This window comes from Pan troglodytes, chromosome 3, assembly GCF_028858775.2.
Source record: "Pan troglodytes isolate AG18354 chromosome 3, NHGRI_mPanTro3-v2.0_pri, whole genome shotgun sequence".
Lineage (NCBI taxonomy): Eukaryota > Metazoa > Chordata > Mammalia > Primates > Hominidae > Pan > Pan troglodytes.
The window spans coordinates 71,537,924-71,560,852 of record NC_072401.2 but is presented as its reverse complement, the minus strand read 5'-3'; positions in this window follow the sequence as shown (position 1 = coordinate 71,560,852).

Genomic DNA, 22,929 nt, shown 5'->3' with positions numbered 1-22,929 from the left:
AGGAAAATGTCTGACAGCCTGTCAGAGGTCTTCATGGCATTCCCTCTCATCAAAGGCCTGGAGGCTTACACAGAAAAAATAGTTTTGTGGGTCGGGCCTAGGGCCTTGCTGCTTTGTGCAGTCTCAGAACTTGGTGCTCTGTGTCCCAGGCATGCTAAAAAGGTCCAATTTAGAGCTCAGGTCATTGTTTCAGAGGCTCTAAGCCCCATGCGTTGTGGTTTCCACATGGTGTTGGGCCTGCAGGTGTATGGAAGTTAACAACTGAGGTTTGGGAACCTCCGCTTAGCTTTCAGAGAATGTATGGAAACACCTGGGTGTCCAGGCCAAAGTTTGCTACAGGGGCATAGGCCTTATGGAGAATCTTTGCTAGGGTTTGGAAGGGAAATATGGGATGAAAGCCCCCACACAGAGTCCTGACTGGGGCACTGCCTAGTGAAGATGTTGAGAAGAAGGACATCATTCTCCAGACCCCAGAATGGTAGATCCACCAACAGTTTGCACTGTGCACCCGGAAAAGCCACAGACACTCAATGCCAGCCCATGAAAGCAGCCAGGAGGCAGCTGTACCCTGAAAAGCCACAGGGAAAGAGCTGCCCAAGACCATGGGAACCCACCTCTTGCATCAACATGACGGGGATGTGAGATATGGAGTCAAAGCAGATTATTTTGGAGCTTTAAGATTTGACTGCTTTGCAGGATTTTAGACTTGTATGGGGTCTGTAGCCCCTTTGTTTTGGCCAGTTTCTCCCATTTGGAATTGGTGTATTTACCCATTGCCTGTACCCCCATTATATCTAGAAAGTAACTAACTTGTTTTTTATTTCACTGGCTTATAGGTGGAAGAGATTTGCCTTTTCTCAGGTAAGACTTTGGACTGTGTACTTTTGAGTTAATGTTGAAATGACTTAAGACTTTGGGGGACTGTTGGGAAGGCATGATTAGTTTTGAAATATGAGCACAAGAGATTTGGAAGGGGTCGGGGCAGAATGATATAGTTTGGTTGTGTCCCCACCCAAATCCCACCTTGAATTGTATTAATCTCCACTTTTCAAGCGTGGAGTCAGGTGGAGATAATTGAATCATGGAGATAGTTTCCCCCATGCTGTTCTTGTAGTAGTGAATAAGACTCACTAGATCTGATGGCTTTATAAATGGGAGTTCCTGTGTACAAGTTCCCTTGCGCAGGAGAACTCTTCTTGCCCACTACCATGTAAAAAGTCCGTTTGTTCTCCCTTTATCTTTGCCATGATTGTGAGGCCTCCCCAGCCATGTGAAACTGTGAATAAATTAAACCTCTTTCCTTTGTAAATTTCCCAGTCTCAGGTACGTCTTTATTAGCAGCATGAGAACAGACTAATACAGCCAATTTAGAGAGAATTTCTTCCCCCCAAATCTGATTAAATTTCTCATTCTTCACCTTTGATGCATAAGTCCTAGGCCTGCCTTCAGCGTGAATCCTGTTCAGTCAGTTTAGCAAGAAGACTCCCTACCCTTGATGTCTTCTTTTAGTGATTTTCACCTGTTGACCCTTGAATCTGCTCTTTGGCTATATGGCTATATATCTCCACTTTTTGTATTTGCATTTGGAGTTTATTAACAAAAGATCACAACAACTGCAGAGAAAAGGGGAAGAGCTTTATTTTCCATATAAAAAGACATCTGCAGATTGCGGAGACATGCTTTTGGTACAAGGCACTATCTTGTACCAAAGTGTGTTCTCTGAAGAACACTGGGAGGGTCTGGTTTAAACAGGAAAAGTTCTTACCTTGGTTCTCAATCAAGTCCATTTGTGCAAATGAAGGACACAATCGTGTTCAGTTATGATTGGGCAAAACACTCAAGCTCTCATTGGATAGTTTCCAAGTCCCAAAACAGAAGTCCCTGTCAGATATTTCTTTCAAACAACTGGTGGGTGTAGAAGTGGTGTTCCAGCTACAGTTTTACTTGGCATGGACAACAAGAACTGGTTTGGCTTGATTGTAGAATGGGAGGTCCTGTGAAACTTTTACATTACAATGTCTGTCTGAGAACAAAGAGTAATTGATTGCTCTCTCACCCAGTCATGATCTCCTGGCTCTGTTTTAATTTTTAGCATCTCTGTTGGCCACAGGTGTCCATTTTTATCTATTGGTCAGGGCACTTTAACAAAGTGAGCCTGATCTGTCTGCCATATTGTTAGAGGCTTGACACTTATGATAGCTCTGAGTAAAGTCTTTCTTGCTATTTCAAAGTGTCAAAATATTTTTTTCTGCAACAGTGGTAAAACCAAGTATGGAACCAGGTTTGCTGAACTCGAAATCCTTGTTCCTTCCCTTAGATTATTATATCTCATCATTTGATATTTTATTCATTATTATTAAATTTATATTTTCTTAAACCAGACAAATTAAAATATCTTTAATAAAAAAGTAGCAGACAGATAATTCTATATTTGGTTAGTAATGACCAAGAGGCATTCAACAGATTTTCAAAATCAAATTTTTCTTCGTGTAATAAAGTATTTATAATATGGCCTTTATATGTATCTATATAAAGAATATATATATAGATTCAATATATATTTAGATTCATAGATATATTCTTTATATATATTCTTATATATATTCTTTATCTATGAATCGATATATATATTCTTTATATAGATATATATACACATAAAGATTATTATATGTATAAAATAATTTGTGCAGTCTTGGAATATCACATATCATCTGTGGACCCAGCAGCTGCTCTAAACCATTCAGTAAACTTACTTGTTTTCAAACATATTTAATATTAACAAGATAATTAACAGAGTTTTGTTTTGTTTTTTAATTCAGATGGGGTCTCATTCTGTCACTCAGGCTGGAGTGCAATGGTGCCATCTCAGCTCACTGCAGCCTCTGCCTCCCAGGCTTAAGCAATCCTCCCACATTACCTTCCTGAGTAGTTGGAACCACAGATATGTGCCACCACACCTGGATAATTTTTCTGTATTTTTTGGTGGAAGCATGGTTTTGCCATGTTGTCCAGGCTGCTCTCGAACTCCTGGGCTCAAGTGATCCACCTGCCTTTGCATCCTAAAGTGCTGGGATTACAGGTGTGAGCCATCGCAGATGGCAAGCACAGTATTTTTTAATTGACTTAACTTTTTAGAACTTTTATAGTTAAGCCCGAACATTAGCTAATATGTTGCATGGGATTGGTTTGCAATATATTCATTAATTAAAGGTTCATTAAATGTTGAACAGCTATATGAAAGTAAGCTTTCAAATAAAGTTTTCTATTGAATTAATGCCTTCATTTATTCATTAGGTAGTCATATCTGGTATTATTATTCTTATTGCTAACACAGAAAATATAACAAAAATTCTTATTAGAAAATTTTTATTTTTTTGAGGTAGCTCCGATGTCTTGGTTTCATCACAAGTAAGTATACACAATTAGAGCTGGTTTTTAAAATCTGATGTCTTATATGTTGGCTGTTTTTAAAAAGGACTGTTGTTATTTATTACTTAAAAAGTGAGACAAGAATATTTTTCTTTTCCTTCATAGTTGATGCTTTCCTTCTACCTTATCAGAAACTTTAATTTGCCTAACATTATTGCTGCATCATGACTGGACTACACTGTCCTCTGCTCTTAATTGCTCATCTGCTTTTCATTACCTGTATCAAACCACACCAGAACCTGTTCTTTGCTATATTACACGAACAATGCGTTTTTAAAGACTTTTTATTCACTTTAATTTGTTTTTTGCTCAACTTAAGAAAAAAATTACATAAACAAACTAGGCATCTTCAGTCATAAATGTTTTACTTGTATTAATTTTGAAATCCTATGAAAGGTAACATTTATAATACCAAATAAAATAGTTACTAGTGTCCTAAGAAGATATTATCATTTTTACAGCCACTGCATGAAGTACTTAATGACTACAATGCTCAAATTTCAATTTGAAAAGTTTAATTTACTTCTCTGGATTGCCATAAACAGTAAATAATAATGCCTGGACCTGTATTTTTAACTCCAAACTTAGAGAATTTTCTACTCTTTCTTTACAAATTTACTCTGTAAGTCATAGATAGTTAGTGTTGGTGCTTTATTATGGTTTTTGTATCTATGAATCTATTTCTATGCACTTCAGAAATGTTCTTACTGTACCTCAGAGAATATTAAAACTGAAACTCGAGTGTTGCAATAGTAAATCCAAAAAATATCTAGGTTTTATTTAAGGGTATCCGTTTCAACATAGAGAAAAGGACGTTTTTAATGTACACTTAAGCGTACATTAATGAAAGCTAGTCCAATATCAAAAATCTTCAGCCTGTATATACTCTATTAAAGAGTGTCATTAGCTTTAATTATTTTGAATATTTACTCTCTTTTGGTTATTAACATTATGAGATAAATATTGTAGCTTTAAAATGATTCTTAAAAACATCAGGTTTATAATATGTATATTTGGTCTGCTAAAAATTCATTCAGCCCACCCCTGTTTATCAATAGCACCCCTTAATCCATACCTCCCACTGTTCCTTGTTCCAATAAGCTAAGGCAACACTAGCATCTGCCTGCAGCAAATATGTTCAGAATTCGCTAACAGATTCTGATGAAAACCAAATAAGCAAAGAATACAATGTGAAGATAGAAGTGGTTTAGATTTCTTTTTTGGCTTGCTGCTTCATTCTTGTTAGGCCCCTGCCTGACTCCCATCAGGCTCAGTTCAATTTTATTTAAGCCTCTGGTGTATAGACTGCATTTGTCATCACAGCTGATAAAAGCAGAATTTATATAATTTTACTGATTTTTGCAACCTTTCTACTGAATTCAATTTGAAGTCAAATCTATTACAACATATAAAATATGCAAAGAAATATGGCCTCAAAATACAAATGTATAGCATTTGGTATTAAACATCTTGAGTGAGAATGAGCTGTCTTACTGTGCAGAAGTTGATATTAGTATTGCAAAAATTCATAAGGCATTTGGACTGGGCCAAAGTTATGCTCAACACTGCATTTGGGGCTGAAATCTCCCTTTCAGCCTAGAGCCAGCCTTACCTGTGTTTATCATTTTTTTTTTAATTCTCACTGAAAACAACCACAAGTTTCAAAGATTAGTCTCCCTGAAAATTTTCAAAGCAGATTTTATCATAAAATATTTATTTTTATTCACCGTTGAATGGAAAGCAAATAAACCACATAGTGCTTTTCAAGTAAATGACAAACATGCTGTATTCCAAGAATGTACCTTCTAGATTAGATCCACCGTGTAATCCAAACATTGGCTTACTAATGAGTGATCAAGCTGGTTTCTTTTATACTTCTTATTATTAATGGTTCAACAATGCTATGAAAAACAAAGTAGGAGAAAAATATATTAGATACTGCATTGCAAGTGAATGGTAGAAAATAGAAAAATATGTTGAATAGTTAATGTAGAAAAGAAAAATAATCTTGAAAAAAACATATCAACACTTTTAAGTGGTCGATAATGAGAGTTCTTATATATTTAACTGCAAATTTATTCGACTTTCTATTTTCCTAGGAAATATATTTGAGATACTAGAATTATTACTTCTCTAACAGACATTTTGAGCTGCTTCTATAAAAATTGATGAGTATTAAAATCAAATTGGCTGGCAAACAAAATGTTAAATGTTGTGAAGGCGATCAAACTAACACTTGATTTTTATAATTAGTAAGGCTTGGATTCGAAACAACCCTATTGCCCAAACTACCAAACAATGAGAAATGCTGTTGAAATCCTTCATGATTACTCTTGTTTAATTTTCATTTGTATCTCTAAAAACATCTGAAAAATTGTTGACAATCAAATTTTGAATGTGCCATAGTGTTAGTCAATGCCAATGATATGGTATTAAAAAATCCTATGTAAATTTAAGTATTTGTTTTTACTCCTTCCCTTTCTCCCTTACTCTTGGTCTTTCTTTCTCCCTTCCTCTTTTCTCTCTCTCTCTTTCAACCTCTCTTCTTCCTTTCTTCCTTCCTTCCTTGTTCCTTTTCTTTCTTTCCACTTCTTGAAATATGAGATTAAAATGAATATATACTCTATTAATATCAAATTATTTTATGCAATATAAGTTGCGTGGTTAAAATCCTTAGGATAAGATAAAATCTGAAATAACATTTTTAACCTATCATTTTAATTGTTCATCTCTAAAAAATGTTCATATAAAAATAAATATAAATATAGTTGATATATATAAAATATAGTTTTAAAATATATACCAATTCAGAACGAAAATTTGTTATTTTTAAAGCAGGAAATATCTATAGTTTTGTATCTATGTAGATATTTGCAGGTAAATATTGGGAAAAACTTGCAAACTAAGACTTTTTTTAAAACCTTGTTTTTATTGTCACTGCTTGATTTTCAGCTCTCCTACTGTCACCATCCAAGGCCTATCTTCTTTCATCTTGAAGAGATTGCTGTTGCTATGCTCTGTTCTGCACCTCAGATTGAATTTCAGCTATCCCATATCATATTCCATGAGGTCACAACTTCTAGGTGATACATAAGCAATGTGTTGATAGCTAATGTCACATTGGGATAAGGGCAGAAAAAGAAATCACTGAAGTGTTTGTTAAAGATCACCTTTTAAAGGAGATTTTTCCCCTTCACTTTAGCAAGATAATTTATTTAGGATCGGTGTATTTTCTTCTCAAGGTTTCCAGAAAACCAGTCTCAGTCAACTTACCCCCGGTTTTTTCAGTACGTTGTAGACTGAACATCATGATCGTCTTCCTTATGCTCAGCTGAATCCTCTACTGGCTTTGTTTAAGTCAATTTCTTCAGTTGTTCCTCTGAAAACAATGCAATAAATAGAAGCTTTCTGAAGCATGAAAAAGAAAGTCTTTATTTGTGAAAATTGACAAAATTACACAAATTCCCTTAGAAGAAAAAATGTGAGTCATAAGCACGGGAATGAATGCCACCGAATAGAAGAGTACCAAGTTTTAATAGGTAAACTAGATTTTAGTACACAGATGTCTTTTCTTACACAAAACCAGACAACTGCAGGTTTGAGCAGCTTATTATATAGTCATTGCTGCCTCTTCAATAACTCATTTTGATATTTTGTAATTTGCCAAAACGTACCTTTGTGATCCCACAGGCTCTTAACTACTTTGTAATGAGTGTGTATGAACAGATGGAAAATGTTTTCAATTTCAGAGAAAACCACTAATGGATGTCACCAGCTATTAGAAAAGCTCAGGTGGCTTCATTTTCCAAGGAAAGGTATTGTCATAAAACTCTTCATTTTTTAATGAAATGTTTGCTCATTTATATCTAGATGGTAATTTAAGACTTCAAAGTCTTAACAGATTAGAACAATAGTTGGAAATTATTCAGTGCTAAATAGCCTGGAAATCCAGTCTCAAGAATCTCACCTGAAAACGGTAATGCCAACTCAGGTCATTTTATTAGAACAACATGAACTACTATAAAAACGATTTCCCTAAAGAAGTAGATAAAGCAATTTAACTAAAAAGTTAAATGTATGCTTGAGATTTGGTGATGATCCCTTTCCTAAAGAAGAAAGAAGTATGTCTTCTGTCCTCAATTTTCATTCCAAGCAAATGCATCTTCTCAAAGAAAAACACATCAAAAGAATGATTATAACAGAGGTTATTTCCAAAACATAGTCTACCTTACATTCAAAGATATTTACTAATTCTCCAAAATGCAAAGCCATTGGTCTTTTAATTCTCCCCTAAAAACTCATACCAGTTTCTTTTACAATGCTCTTAGTCTAATATCCTGCTAAAGAGACAGGCATACTTCTGGCCTAATTAGTTTATTTTAGGTTATTGTTACTATCTTTTTTATCTAATAAAATTGTGGTCAAAAATAAATGCAACACCATCTGTACAATGATTGATCTAGCATGTGTTTATTTACTTGGGGCTCCAACAACAGGAATTATTTATATGTAAGTTAGGAATAAATGGAGTTAGTACTTACTTCCTAGCAAAAACAGATTCTGTTAATTTTAGGATGGCTATGTCATTCCATTTCTTTCTTTCTTGGGTATGTGTGTTCAGTATGTATTTTGAATGAGCTCTATCCACTTATCATAGAAAATAGGTAAGCAAACACTACCCAAAATGCTGACACTATAGATCACTTTTAGTGACATGCACATCATAATAGATATATCTTAATAAAAGTGCTTTAATACAGAAAAAACTTATAAATCTATAGCTCTAAGGCATATGTTATGTGTACATTGAAGATTGTTTATTTTTTATTTCACTATGGAGATAAACACAGACAGTGGCACTTCTAGTGCTGAATTGCAGAGCAGTGGCAATGTAGCAATGTGGCAATAGAAATGTGCATAAAAGGAACCACTATTTTTAAAAACGAAATTACTCTAAGGCTATCTGTTTTGTTCTCAATGACCTTTATGCACAGATTCACATATTTAATATAATTCCTTAAACAAGACAAATGACATGTACCTCTTTTGGTTATTTGTTTATTTTTGTTATAGATGCCAGAAAGTTTTCACTTGGGGTTCCAGTCTTAATGTAGTTTTAAGTAGAAATGAATTTATTATTCATAAGATGGCCTTACTCATCTCATAGTATTTTAAATTCATCAAAGAATAGAATATAAAATGGATAGAAAATATTGTCATGAAAAAGACTCAATATTAAACATAAAAGAAAAACTGTTGAAGCAACTTCAAGTTGTCTAATATATGTGTAATTGGAGTCCTTGAAAAAGATGTGAGGCAAGAAGAGTAAAAATAGTGAAAGTAATAGGAGCTAGAATTTTCCCAAATAAAAATAAAACATCCACAGATAATCTCAGCAAACCCCAAGCAAAGAAACATGAAGAAAAACTGCAAGTCACTTTCTGAGTTATTATGTAAAGAGGAGCAAAAATACTAGGGTGCTAGCACATTTCTTGTGAGAAACAATGCAAGTGAGAAGACAATAGAGCTGTGTTCCTCAGCCTTTCCTTTGTTATCACCCTCATCCAGACATTTTAAATAATGTTTTCCTTAATCACTTTCACCTGATTAAATTTCAATACTGAAGATATACTAATACCAGTTTATGTACTGTGCCTCTTTTGAGGGCTAAAAACTACTGTAATGTGATTTTTATCCCCTTTTTCCGAAAATCTATTTTCACTTCCTTGATGATGCCATTGAGGATGCATGCAGTAAACATCTGAATAATGGAGGGGGCTATCCACCAGGAATTCTATACCCAGCAAAATTCTGTCACGAGCGTGTGTGTGAAGAGACCACCAAACAGGCTTTGTGTGAGCAATAAAGCTTTTTAATCACCTGGGTGCAGGTGGGCTAAGTCCAAAAAGAGAGTCAGCGAAGGGAGATGGGGTGGTGCCATTTTATAGGATTTGGGTAGGCGATGGAAAATTACAGTCAAAGGGGGTTGTTCTCTGGTGGGCAGGGGTGGGGGGTCACAAGGTGCTCAGTGGGGGAGCTTCTGAGCCAGGAGAAGGAACTTCACAAGGTAATGTCATCAGGTAAGGCAGGAACTGGCCATTTTCACTTCTTTTGTGATTCTTCAATTGCTTCAGTCCATCTGGATGTATATGTGCAGGTCACAGGGTATATGATGGCTTAGCTTGGGCTCAGAGGCCTGACATTCCTGTCTTCTTATATTAATAAGAAAAATAACATAAAATAGTGTTGAAATATTGGGGCAGTGAAAATTTTGGAGGGGGGTGGTATGGAAAGATAATGGGTGATGTTTCTCAGGGCTGCTTCAAGTGGGATTAGGGGTGGTTTGGGAACCTAGAATGGGAGAGATTAAGTTGAAGGAAGATTTTGTGATAAAGGGTGATATTGTGGGTTTGTTAGAAGGAGGATTTGTTGTACAGAATGATTGGTGATGGACTGGATATGGTTTTGGATGAGTTGAGAAACTAAACAGAAGACACAAGGTCCAAATAGGAGAAGGAGAAAAGCAGGTATTAAAGGACTAAGAATTGGGAGGACCTAGAACATCTAATTAGAGAGTGCCCAAGGGGGTTCAGCATAATTACTTGCTGGCTTAGCAATTTTTTTTGCTCTATCCTTGAGTTATTTATGTTGTCATATACCAGGCCAGATTGATTTAGATAAAAACAACACTTTTGATTTAAAAATATACGGTCTCCTTTTTTTTTTTTTTTTTTTTTTTTTAGAAGTGAGTAAGTTGAGACCTCTGCAATTTTGAAGGAAAGAGAAATGCAAAGCCAGCAATTGTATGTTAAAGAAGGATTAGAAATGGCTAGGAGAAAGTGAGTGAGATTGATAGTGTGGTGGACATAGCTGGGGAGAGGTAGAGGGTGGCATAAGAATGGGAAGGATAATAAGAGTGAGTATAAAAGTAAAGAATAGGACTTCATCAGGGTGAAAGTATTGGAGGGTGCCCTGCCAGCAAAGATTATTTATTCACTTTAAGAGGGAGTTAAGAGTGGTGGTTTGGGGATAGCACCAGGAGATATCAGCTGTGATGGCTTGGAGAAACAGGGTAAACTGGCAGTGTAAACAAGAGCAGGGCATTTATGAGTAGTTGAGAATGGTGAATAGGAGTATGACTAGACAGAAGATAGTAGAGATGACAAGTTTTTGGGGTGCAGTCCAAGTTGGGCTGGTGTCTGGAATGAGACTGGAGCCTAATAAAAAGGAATGTCCCTACAGGAGCTCAAAAGGACTGTACCTGTAACATCCTGAGGACAGGCCCAAATTCTGAAAAGGGCAAGTGGTAAAAGTATTGTCCAGTCCTTTTTAAGTTGGAGGCTGAGCTTGGTGAGGTATGTTTTTAAAAGACCATTAGTCCATTTTACGTTTCCTGAAGATTGAGGATGGTAAGGGGTATGAAGTTTCCACTGAATACCAAGAGCCTGAGAAACTGCTTGGGTGATTTGACTAATAAAGGCTGGTCCGTTATAGAGGTGGGAAGGCCAAACTGAGGAATTATGTCTGACAGAAGGGAAGAAATGACCGCAGTGGCCTTTTCAGACCCTGTGGGAAAGGCCTCTACCCATCCAGTGAAAGTGTCTACTCAGACCATGAGGTGTTTTAGTTTCCTGACTTGGGGCATGTAAGTAAAGTCAATTTCAGTGGGGAAGTAAGTAGGAGTGACTGATGAGAAGGAGAAAAATTGGCCATGAGGGACAGAAGTTAGAACGCTAGGTGCTTCTTTAGCTACCTTATTAGCATAAGTGTTTCCCTGAGTGACGGGATCTGACGCCGTTTGATGGCCTTTGAAGTGAATGACTCCAGCTTCCTTTGGAAGTAAAGCAGCCTTGAGAAGAGTTCTTATTAGAGGCATTAATGATAGAGGACCTTTGCATAGCGAGGAAACCTTTTTCAGCCCATATGACAGCACGGTGGTGCAGGATATGGGAGGCATATTTAGAGTCAGTATAAATATTGACACGTAGTCCCTTTGCAAGAGTGAGGGCTCAAGTTAAGGCAATGAGTTCGGCTTGCCCAGAGGTAGTGGGTGGGGGGACAGAGCAGTAGCCTCAATGATAGGTGTGGAAGATACTATAGCATAGCCTGCCTTTGCTGGTGAGTGGCGATTAGGCCTGGTGGAACTGCCATCAATAAACCAAGTGTGAACAGGATGAGGAACCAGAAAGGAGGAAATATGGGGAAATGGAATGAATGCCAGGTGGATCAGAGAGATACAGTCATGGGGGTCAGGTGTGGTATCAGGAATAATGTGGGGGCCAGCCTAAAACAGTAAGGTCAAGTTGTTTGCACAGAAAGGCTACAGGGAACGGCCCCAGCTCTTGTGTAAGAATTTTGACCACACAGCCCTATACTTTGGCTGCGTGTAATAAAAAGGATTGGGATGAATTAGGGAGAGCTAGTGTGGGAGCAGCTTCTAGGGTTGTTTTTTAAGGAATGGAAAGGGGAGTGGGGAAAGGATTTAGGGTCTATGGGGTCAGCTAGGTATCCTTTTGTGAGTTTATATAATGGTTTACTCAGGATCGTAAAACTAGGTATTCAAAGGCAGAAGTACCTAACCGTGCCTAGGAAGGAAATGAGTTGTTGTTTTGTAGAAGAGGTTGAAGTTTAGGAGATTAACCAGACATGATCAGCAGGGAGAGCACGTATGTTTTTATGAAGAATTATGCTGAGATAGGTAATGGATGAGGAAGAAATTTGGGCTTGACTGAAGTAATGGGGGCTGTCTGTGAAGCCTTGCAGCAGTACAGCCCAGGTAATTTGCTGAGCCTGATGGGTGTCAGGGTCAGTCCAAGTGAAAGTGAAGAGAGGCTGGGATGAAGGGTGCAAAGGCATAGTAAAGAAAGCATGTTTGAGTTCCAGAACAGAATAATGGGTTGTGGAGGGGTTGTGGAGGGAGGTATTGAGGATAGGAGAGTATATGGGTTTGGCACCATGGGGTGGATAGGCAAAATAATTTGGTTGATAAGGTGCAGATCATGAACTAACCTGTAAGGCTTGTCCGGTTTTTGGACAGGTAAAATGAGGGAATTGTAAGGAGAGTTTATAGGCTTTAAAAGTCCATGCTGTAACGGGTGAGTGATAACAGGCTTTAATCCTTTTCAAGTGTGCTGTGGGATGGGATATAGGCATTGAGCAGGGTAAGGGTGATTAGGTTTTAGTGGGATGGTAAGGGGTGCATGATCGGTCACCAAGGAGGGAGTAGAGGTGTCCCATACTTGTGGATTAAGGTGGGGAGATACAAGAGGAGGATGCAAAGGAGGCTTTGAACTGGGGAAAAGGGTAGCAATGAGGTGTGGCTATAGCCCAGGAGTAGTCAGGAAAGCAGATAATTTAGTTAAAATGTCTTGGCCTAATAAGGGAACTGGGAAGGTGGGGATAAATAAAAAGGAGTGCATAAAAGAATATTGTCCAAGTTGGCACCAGCGTTGGGGAGTTTTAAGAGGTTTGGAAGCCTGGCCATCAACACCCACAACAGTTATGGAGGCAAGGGCAACACAACTTTGAAAAGAAGGTAATGTAGAGTGGGTAGGCTCCATATTGACTAAGAAGGGGACGGACTTACCTTTCACTGCAAGAGTTACCCAAAGCTTCTGTGATGGTCCAGGAGGCTTCTGAGGCGATTGGGCATCATCAGTCTTCAGCTGCTAAGCTGAGAAGATCTGGGAAGGAGTCAGTCAGACAGCCTTGGGCCAGAGTTCTAGGGGCTCTGGGAGTGGCTCCCGGGAGAGTTGGACAGTCTGATTTCCAGTGGGGTCCCGCAGAGATGGGACACGGCTTGGGAGGAATCCCAGAATGCAGGCATTCCTTGTCCCAGTGGCAAGATTTCTGGCATTTGAAGCAGGATCCTGAAGGAGGAAGTCCTGTGGGAACGCTTGACTGCTGTGGCTTAGGCATTTTGAATTTCTTGTGTGCTGGAGATGTGGCTAGGGTTTCTCTCACAGTGGAGGCAAGGAATTTCAACTCAGAAATATGTTGCTACTTGGCAGCCTCTACTCTATTATTGTACACCTTGAAGGTGAGGTTAATTAAGTCCTGTTGTGGGGTTTGAGGGCCAGAATCTAATTTTTGGAACTTTATTTAATGTCGGGAGCAGATTGGGTAATAAAATGCATATTGAGAATAAGACAGCTTTCTGACACTTCAGGGCCTAGGGCTGTAAAGCATCATGAACTGGGCTGGGTTTTTATATTTGATGAAAAAGAGCCTAAATGCTAACTGAGTTGGGAGAGGTCAGATAAAGAAAAAGGAGCATTAACCTTGACTATACCTTTAGCTCCAGCCACCTCTTTAAGAGGAAATTTTTGGGCAGGTTGGGGAGGACTAGTCACAGAATGAAACAGTAAGCCAGACAGGGTGTGAGAAAGGAAGGTGATAGAAGGATTATAGGGTGGGGGAGCGGAGGCTGAGGAAGAACTGGAGCCTGATTCAGCCTGGCAGGGAGCGACCTGATGAGGAGCAGTCTGGCGAAGAGGGGAGAGGTCAGATGGATCAGTAGAAAAGGAAGATTGAAAAGACTCAGCGATGCTTGGGATTGGGACTGAGGGGACAGGTGGGAGGGAAAGAAGGAGGATTTGGGACAAGTTGCATTGGAAACAGAGCTATTCGGTAGGCTGAGGCAGGAGAATGGTGTGAACCCGGGAGGCGGAGCTTGCAGTGAGCCGATATCGCGCCACTGCACTCCAGCCTGGGTGGCAGAGCGAGACTTTGTCTCAAAAAAAAAAAAAAATAGATGGCAAACTGGAAAACAGGACTTACAATGAAAGTTCCTTGGTGGTAATTATTCTTTCTTATGCCTATAAATGACTGCTCATGACCTTTAAATCCACTCTGGCTCTTGAACCACCTTTTGAGGCATATTCTCATTTTCATGAAATTTAGCACATGTTTACAGCTCAATAGTTTTCTCGACCTGCTTCCTTCCAGTTAATTTTGGATGTCTAAAGGACTCTTTTCACTTTGTGCTTTCTGTTTCTCTCAGTTCAAGCTGGCAGGCTGCTAAATATTTTAAAACTGTTGGTCTCCTATGAATCTTACTTCTGTTCACTCCATCGTACAAATATTAAAAGATTTCTTTGAAACAAACTGTTTTCTAACTCATATTTCTCCTAAGGAAGAATGCCCTTACACTTTTTAGAAACCCTGTTTTTTTAATTGAGAGAATCTGAGAGTCATAGTTTCTAACATCATTAAAAGATTTTTTTGTCTGACTAAAGAGTATTTTCAGGGACCACTTTTGATCTTTCACAGGGTTTTGTGGTCATACTATCGGCTTCAGCTTTAGATCATGTAATTGTATTACTTATCAATTGTTCTATAATGATCTAAAAACAGACACTTGTTATCCCACATAGTTTCTGAGACTCAGAAATCCAATTGTGGCTTAGTTGAGTGGTTTTGTCAGGGTGTCTTGTGAGGTTACAGTTAAGCTATTGGTAGAGTGGTAGTTATTTAAAAAGATGTGAACCATGTACAAGCTTACAACCTTGGAAGTTGGCAGGGGTTTGGTTTCTTTTAGGTCTCTTGCAGCTGGCTTCCCCAGAACGAGTGGTTAAGAGAAGGAGAGAAAATGAGAGAGAGAGAGAGAGAGAGAGAGAGAGCACAAGATGCCATACTGCCTTTTTATGGCCTAGACTTAGAGTCAGAATCCATCATTTATTCATCACACTACTATTTAGAAGTGAATCACTAAGTCCAGCAGACACTCAACACTAGGGCATGGATACCAGGAATTGGGGAACACTGGATGTCATCTTGGAGGCAAGCTATCACAATGAATTTTATCGATTTTGGATTGTTCTTGGGAAATACAACCTCAATATTACTTTCGTTTTATTTTTCTCTTCTCTTTCTGTAACTCCAATTACAGTTACTTTATACTTTTAAATCGTGTCCCATTTACTATCTCCACCCTTCCTCTATGTCCATCACCCTTTTTTGCCTTGTGCTTCAATCTGTATTAATTCTATTGGCTTATATTCTAGTTTAAAAATTTTCTTTCCTGCTATGTCTAATCAGATGTTAAATCTATTTGTCGAATGATAGGTTCAACTATTGCAGTTTCAACTATTGTATTATTTGTTTCAGAATTTACCTTTTGTACTTTTAATTTATTTCTGTTTTGTGTGAAACTCTTTTATCTTTTTTATTTCCTTTAATAAACATGTTAATCCTTGGTATTTAAAGGTTCAATATCCTAATTTTTGGTATTTTGATTCTGTTCCATTGTAGGACAGGTACATTTTATCTACATACTGGATATTGTATACAAATATATACCATATATATTGTATAGTTCTCCTCTCTGGAGAAAGATACCATCATCCAGAGGCTGTATTTTATATATTTATACAAATAATATAAATATATAAATCTATATAAATAAATTTAATATATTCAATTTATTTTAATATTTATATTATATAAATGTATATATTTATATTATTTATACATTATATTATATATACTATATCATATTCCACTAGAATACTGGAATTGTGCCCTCGTCACAAGTTGTAAGACATATTTGCCATTTAAATGCAAATTCTTCCATTTGCAGGAGGGGTGGTATTATTAAGAGAATACCTTAAACAGATGTCTTTTCTTCTTCCTTAAATAATTGAGAAAAATATTTAATAAAGGATAATATATATTATATATTGTATAATATATACTATAGATAATATATATTATATATTGTATAATATATACTATAGATAATATAGTATATATTATTTATATATTTGTATAAATATATAAACTTATATAAATAATTAAAATATAACCTCTGAATGACAGTATCTTTCTCCAGAGATGATTTAATTTTCTTCCAGTAGCTAGAGTATGGGCATACCATCTTGATCTAGGCAATGCTAGTCATTTTTCAGTTTTTCTTTTCTTCCAGAACACTCCTGTGTTTCAGCTGAAATCATGGGCTATCTACTTCGCTTCCTCATATTTGGAAGGCCCTAAACTCCAACTTTTATCTCTCCAGTATAATAAGGCTGCTAATGTTTCTGCTTAGTTTTTAGAAGTTGCTGCAGATTTGATTTCTATAAATCCTGCCCCAAGAATGAGCAATCTTTGGAGTCAAAAATTAAAATAAATTGTGTTCAAAATGTTGGACTTTCTTCTGTATAGTTTCTCTTCCTCTGCCTCTTGGTCCACAAAGTCATAATTTATTTATTAGATCTCAATGCCAATTTTTATCTTCTCAATAGAGTGTGATTATCACAAGGTCTAGATCACTGCTGTATGGCTCTCTTCTTTGCCCATATGCCATAAATTCCTGGATGCCAAGACAGGGAATAAGGAGAAATTTAACACTCATATTCAGTGCATTTCCTTTCTGTTAGAACCTTTACTTAACCAATACTGACTACTGTGTTTAATTTCTGATGCCTTCAAAATACTGTTTTTGTCTTTTAACAAAATTTTATAGTTGTTACTATTGGGAGATTTCATCTGATACCAGTTATTTCATCTTTGCCAGATTTGGAATTCACTTAGTTCAATGTATTACAATATATAGCTATACTTAATACAGAAATATGTAGTTTCCATTTTTTCTCAAATACATAATCAGTGAAATGTTCAGAGTATGGAAGCCCAGATATGATCATGGTTCTGTAGAATACTAGGAACCAGAGGACAGATATACTTGCTGGGGAGAGCATCATGATACTATCTGGGTAAAGACAAAAGAAAGTTTTTCTGATAGTAGAAAATTAGTTTTGCTGGATCCTGCCACACTAGATGACCTCAAGTCCAACGTTTCTGATACAGTATAAGACCACAAAATAGCAGATTAAAATTTGTTTTCCTTTTTAAAGAAGATTTTGCTTGAAACTACTAAAGCCCAGAAGAAAAATATATTTTATTGGGATTAATGGATAATGTCTATTGAATGCAGAGTGAAAACTATATTACATTTACTGTTTGAAAAACTTTAGCCAAGAGAGGATGGGATGTGATTTTATTTATAGATTCTTGTTTTGTAGTGCTTACAACTTTCTCATAAGTCTCTTTGGGCAATAAAATTGTCTGTGATTGCCTAAAAATCATTTTATTTTTCGTTCTGACATTTTTAAGTAGAAGAAAAATAATAAAATAAATATATCATTTTATATTCTTTATATAACTTTAAAGAATTCAAGGTAGGATATGTTACAAAATGGAAAATACACTTTAAGAAAATGTCACATATTTATAACTTTTGCACTCAAGATCTGATTTTCTTTTCAAATAATTATTCTGTCAATTTATTTTTAATTGGTTATGAAACTTGGAATTTATTGGCACACTTAACTGAAGCTCTAGTCCTTTTCTACCAAATTTAGAACAAAATCTGAATATATTACCATATCCTACAAAGCCATGTATTCTGACTTCTCATTACTCAGATGAAAGGATAAACTTTCCATCCTGATCTTCTAACTCCACTTTTGCTCACTTCTTCTGAACCACTGTAATTGTACTGTTCTTTCAAATTGTCAAGTTCTTCCCATCTAGTGGGGTTTGCCCTGGACCCCTACAGTTGAAATGCTCTTCTCCCAGATTTTAAAATTGTTCTCTCTCATTTCACTTATGTCTTGCCTCAATTTGTATATTTTCAGAGTTGCCTTCCCTCATCATTCTACCCAAATAAATAGGATTACCATCTCTGGCCCTGTCATTGTTTATCCCCTCCTCTCAGCTGGCTATTTCTAATAGCCTCTGATACTATAAATTTTAAATTTTACTTGTATAATATCAAGTTATCCCGCTGTAATGTAAATCCCATTAAGAGCTGCATTATTGGTGCAAATATTAGTGCCTAAAATACATTAAGTAGTTGATAGTTATTATTGAATAAAGGAATCCAAGCCCCTCTTGCACACATTTATAAGCAGAAAAAGACACAAACATAACAAGTATATACTCAAGTATATAACAAGTATATATATTTATAGTTACAAATAACATTATTTATACAATAATCTGGCAAAGATTTCATGTTTCCATTGATTTTTTGCTCATACCTTTCTTGAGAAACAAACTGATTTTTAGAGATAGACACTCTGGCCTAAGAATTAAGTATAAGTAATCTAGTGAACCTACATAGCTCGTAGTCAGATATGTGTTCCCTGGAGGGTGAGAGACATGGATTCAAATCCTGGGTTTGCCTTTTATAACTCCTGTGCTATTGTACAAGTTCCTCTGTACACCTCAGTTTATCATGTATACAATTGAAATGATAATAATTGTACATACTTCATGGGATATGATGAACTATATTCATGGCCTGAAACAAAATAACTAACTAATAAAATTTGGCTCTTATTTCTAAGAGTTCTTGATTCATGAGATACAGGCTATGAATTACTTCTGAAGTCTCTGAAACTCAGTTTCCTCATTTATAAAATTTACATTTTCATTTACATTTACAACATTTTCAAATGTATTTCTCTTTGGTGGTAGAGAATAGTTAGTGGTTGCCTTCACCATGTAGAGTCTCCCAATACTGAAAAACAATTACTAGGATTCTACTCTGTCTTCTTTTTTCCCAAAGCAAGTAAACAATCTCAAGACTCTTTGTAACTTCAGGATTAACATTTTTCATTTTATTCCCATGAGAGACCACCTCCTGAACAGCACAAGACCTGACTCTGCTGTTATTAATGAACATTTTCAAACATGCAACTCTAAGATTACTATATCTTTTCCTTGTCATGTCGATGCACCAAGGTTAGTGGAAACCAGCTACTTTTTCATTGGTCTTATTCTACCATGGTGCATATGGAGCCAGCAAAGTTGGTATCTCTGAATTTTCACCATATTATCTATGTTCTTAGGTCAGACTGAAATCCAATAGGAGGTTTTCAAATTCAGAAAAAAAAAAAGAAAGAAAAAAATAAATTAGCAAACAAAACCAACTTAAACTAATTCAAGTAAGAGATTTTTTTGGCTCATCTGACAATAAAGCAGGCCGTACTGGATCCAGTAATTCACACAATTCCTCCTAACTCTTTGTGTCTCTGTCTCTCTAGTCTACTTTTAATGGTCTCATTTTCTATATTTCTATAGCAGAATTCCACATTCTCCCGTTAGAATAAAAAGCACTAGAGCAGATTCAGACCACATATTTTACACTTACAATCCAGGAGACATAGCATGTATCTCCTTCTATCCCTTTGTGTCTTGGGCTTTACTCTTTCTATTGACTTGAATCAATTTTCAGTGTCCAGGGAAGTTCACATCAGGCAATCAATCCCACTCAAGTCGTGGAGCCAAGAACGGGTTTGGAGTATACACATCAACATAAGATCAAAAAAAGTATTGATGTAAGAAAGAAAATTGGAATTGAGGAGACAATCAACAGCTGTTTACCACCTTGTTTCAAGTGCATGCTTTTACCTTGAGAAAGCCTATCTGATAAATATCACCGGAATACACTTGTAGTAAAACAAAGTCAGGTTTATTTACTCTTTGCAGCAAGGAGGAACGCTCAAGGAAAAATGGAGGCAGATGACTGGAAGGGATTTGAAAGGGACTTTTAACAGAACTGTGTTTGTGCCTAATAACTGTTTCTAAGGAGAAACTTGGAGATGCAAGAACAGCTCTGGTTGTTCATCACAGTAGTCTTATTCAGAAGGCAGGAGAAACAAAGCAGGGCTGAGGAAATCATTGATAAGGAAGCAGTCATTGCTCAAACTATGTGGCCTTGGCAATGTCTCCTTGGAAACGTTATTTGTTTGTGTTAGGAATGTTCTTTGTTTTTGTTAGAAATGCCATTGTCCGATTGCTGGCAGCACTGAGCAGCAGAATTAGAATTGTGTTTCTTTAACTACAAAGTTAAGATAAATGAGAAGTGCTGTGGAAACAAACAAACACAATCCTTTTATATGAAGAACCTAGGTTGAGATAGTTAGGAAATTGAGGCTGCTCTGTATGTCACAGTGATTCAGATGGTTCAGATCCTTTAAGCAAGGGCAGAATATTCCATTCTCACTAGTATGACTTCAAACAGTGAAGTTTCTCATATCCTAGGATTTTAGTCAACAAGGTTTCTCAGCACTGTGTGTTTGAATTTAATTAATAAAAAAAGTGTTTACATATTCAAAATACATAACTGCTACACTTTTACTTAGGGATTTTATTTTAATTTTTATAAAGAAAAAAGTGACTTTTCTAGTAAGAAAAAAATTGTTAAATATTATATAGTTATTTTCATAATAAGCAAAGAAAAAATCATGCCAAAAATAAACAATGATGCTGGTCAATATTATTGAGTATCTGTCCTCCAAATTACCCATGTAGGCCCTTGAATAACTTCTTAGACATCTATGGCAAAAAAGTGGCTTATTATTTTTGTTCCATTTTGTTTTATTTATTTTTGGTTTTTTATAGTTTTAGATCCAAAAAATTACTTTAAGAAATTTTTTTGGTCCAATAATTTTTCAGGTAAGAAACTGGAGATGCATATTGCTAAAAAAAAAAAAAAAAACCAAAAAAAAAAACTTGCTTGTGTTCATAAGCCAGTTAGTGCTGATGCTGGCCATAAAACACCAATACTGCACTCTTTCTGCCACACTGCACTGTTACCATCTAAGTACCAGCCACTAGAAAAGACCTGTGCAGAAAAGTGCATGCTGCATTGCTATAGTTGTAAGAACCTATCAAAAATGAGTTCCTTCCTTTAAATAATCCATTGATAATCCAATACAAAAGGTCTTTCTCTTAAATAGTCCATCATCTTCTTCCACATGTCTGCTATTGTTGTGCCAGTTATCTAAACAATGTAACTATTGATAAAGTCATTTCAGGTGCCATTGGAAAACACACTCTTCATGATTTTAGTAGAAAAATATTAGCTATAGGTTTTGCTATCTGATAATTCTAAATTTTTTAGTTTAATATAGACAAATATGAAAATTTTTCCATTTTTGGGTACTTAAAATTCCTTTAGTATTTGAATTTGAGGAGATAAGCCTTGGGAAATCATTTTTATTGCAGAGGGTCAGGTGCTTTCTCTCTTTCTCCACATAAATGGGTAAATAAATGAATTAATTATATTTATTTATTAAGCAGACATATACATAAAATTATACAAATACATTATATATAATAAATTATATATAATGCATTTATACGATATTTATTTTATAGATAAATTAAGCAGGTATACACACAGAATTGAGTTTCTGTGATAGATATTGAGTAAAGTCATATTTATTTTGAATTTTATAAAGCAGTGCATCTTGAGTAAGTCACATTAGTTGTCATAGTGACAATTCAGAATTAAATAAATATTTGATCCTTACCACTTCAGTCTCTTGCTAGAAAGTTCTTTTTATTTTAAATGTTATTATTATTATTATTATTTTGCCTGAGTTTGTCATTTTTTTTTCAAGTGATTAGTGGGTATTTCTGTCTTTCTTTGACAGGTAACATAAGTTTTTCGGACTTGAAATTATGTTTTTTAAGAAAAGTCTTCATTCCATAGAATTGTCTTTGTCTTTTTAAATTTTCCCTGCTCTATTTTTTAAATAATGATTCCGATCTTTGATTTAGATAGTCTGTAACGTAATCAAAATAAACAAAACCTCTTTCTTCATAGATGTGAGGCTGACCTTTATTATAAAAATGCATAGTAAAATCTATTAACTTTCATCAGGAAATGAATATATATTATTTATTTTGGCCTAGTTGTGAGAGGTGTTTGAACCAGAATGACTCTTGAATAGGTGCTGGCTAAAATAAAGTTGAGACCTACGGGTCTGCATTCCCAGGAGGTTAGGCATTCTTAGGCACAGGATAAAATAGGAGGTTGGAACAAGATACAGGTCAAAAAGACCTTGCTCATAAAATAGGTTGTAGTAAAGAAGCTGGCCAAAACCTATCAAAACCAAGATGACCACAAAAGTGATCTCTGGTGGTCCTCACTGCTTATTATATGCTAATTATAATGCATCAGCATGCTAAAAGACACTGCCACCCACCATTGCCATGAGAGTTAATAAATGCCATAGCAAGGTCAGAAAGTTACCTTATATGGTCTAAAAAGGAGAGGAACTCTCAGTTCTGGGGATAGCCCACCTCTTTTCTGGAAAACTCATGAATAATCCACTGTTTGTTTAGCATATAATCAAGAAATAACAATAAGTATAAGCAGCTGAGCAGCCCATGCTGCTCTACCTATGGAGTAGCCATTCTTTATTCCTTTACTTTCTTAATAAACTTGAATTCACTTTATGATTCATCCTGAATTCATTCTTGTATGAGAATCAAGAACCCTCTCTAGGGGTCTGCATTGAGACCTCTTTCTGGTAATATAGTCACACTTATTGATAATAAATATTTAAATGTGATAGTTCCCTTGACCCCTTCACAGAACTCGCAAAGGTGTTGGCTTGTTTACTCAACCCAAAGCTTTCAACCCTTCATGGGAGGGGAAGCACACAGATGAGTGGGTGCAGGGGCTGGAATGAGTGCTTCTGG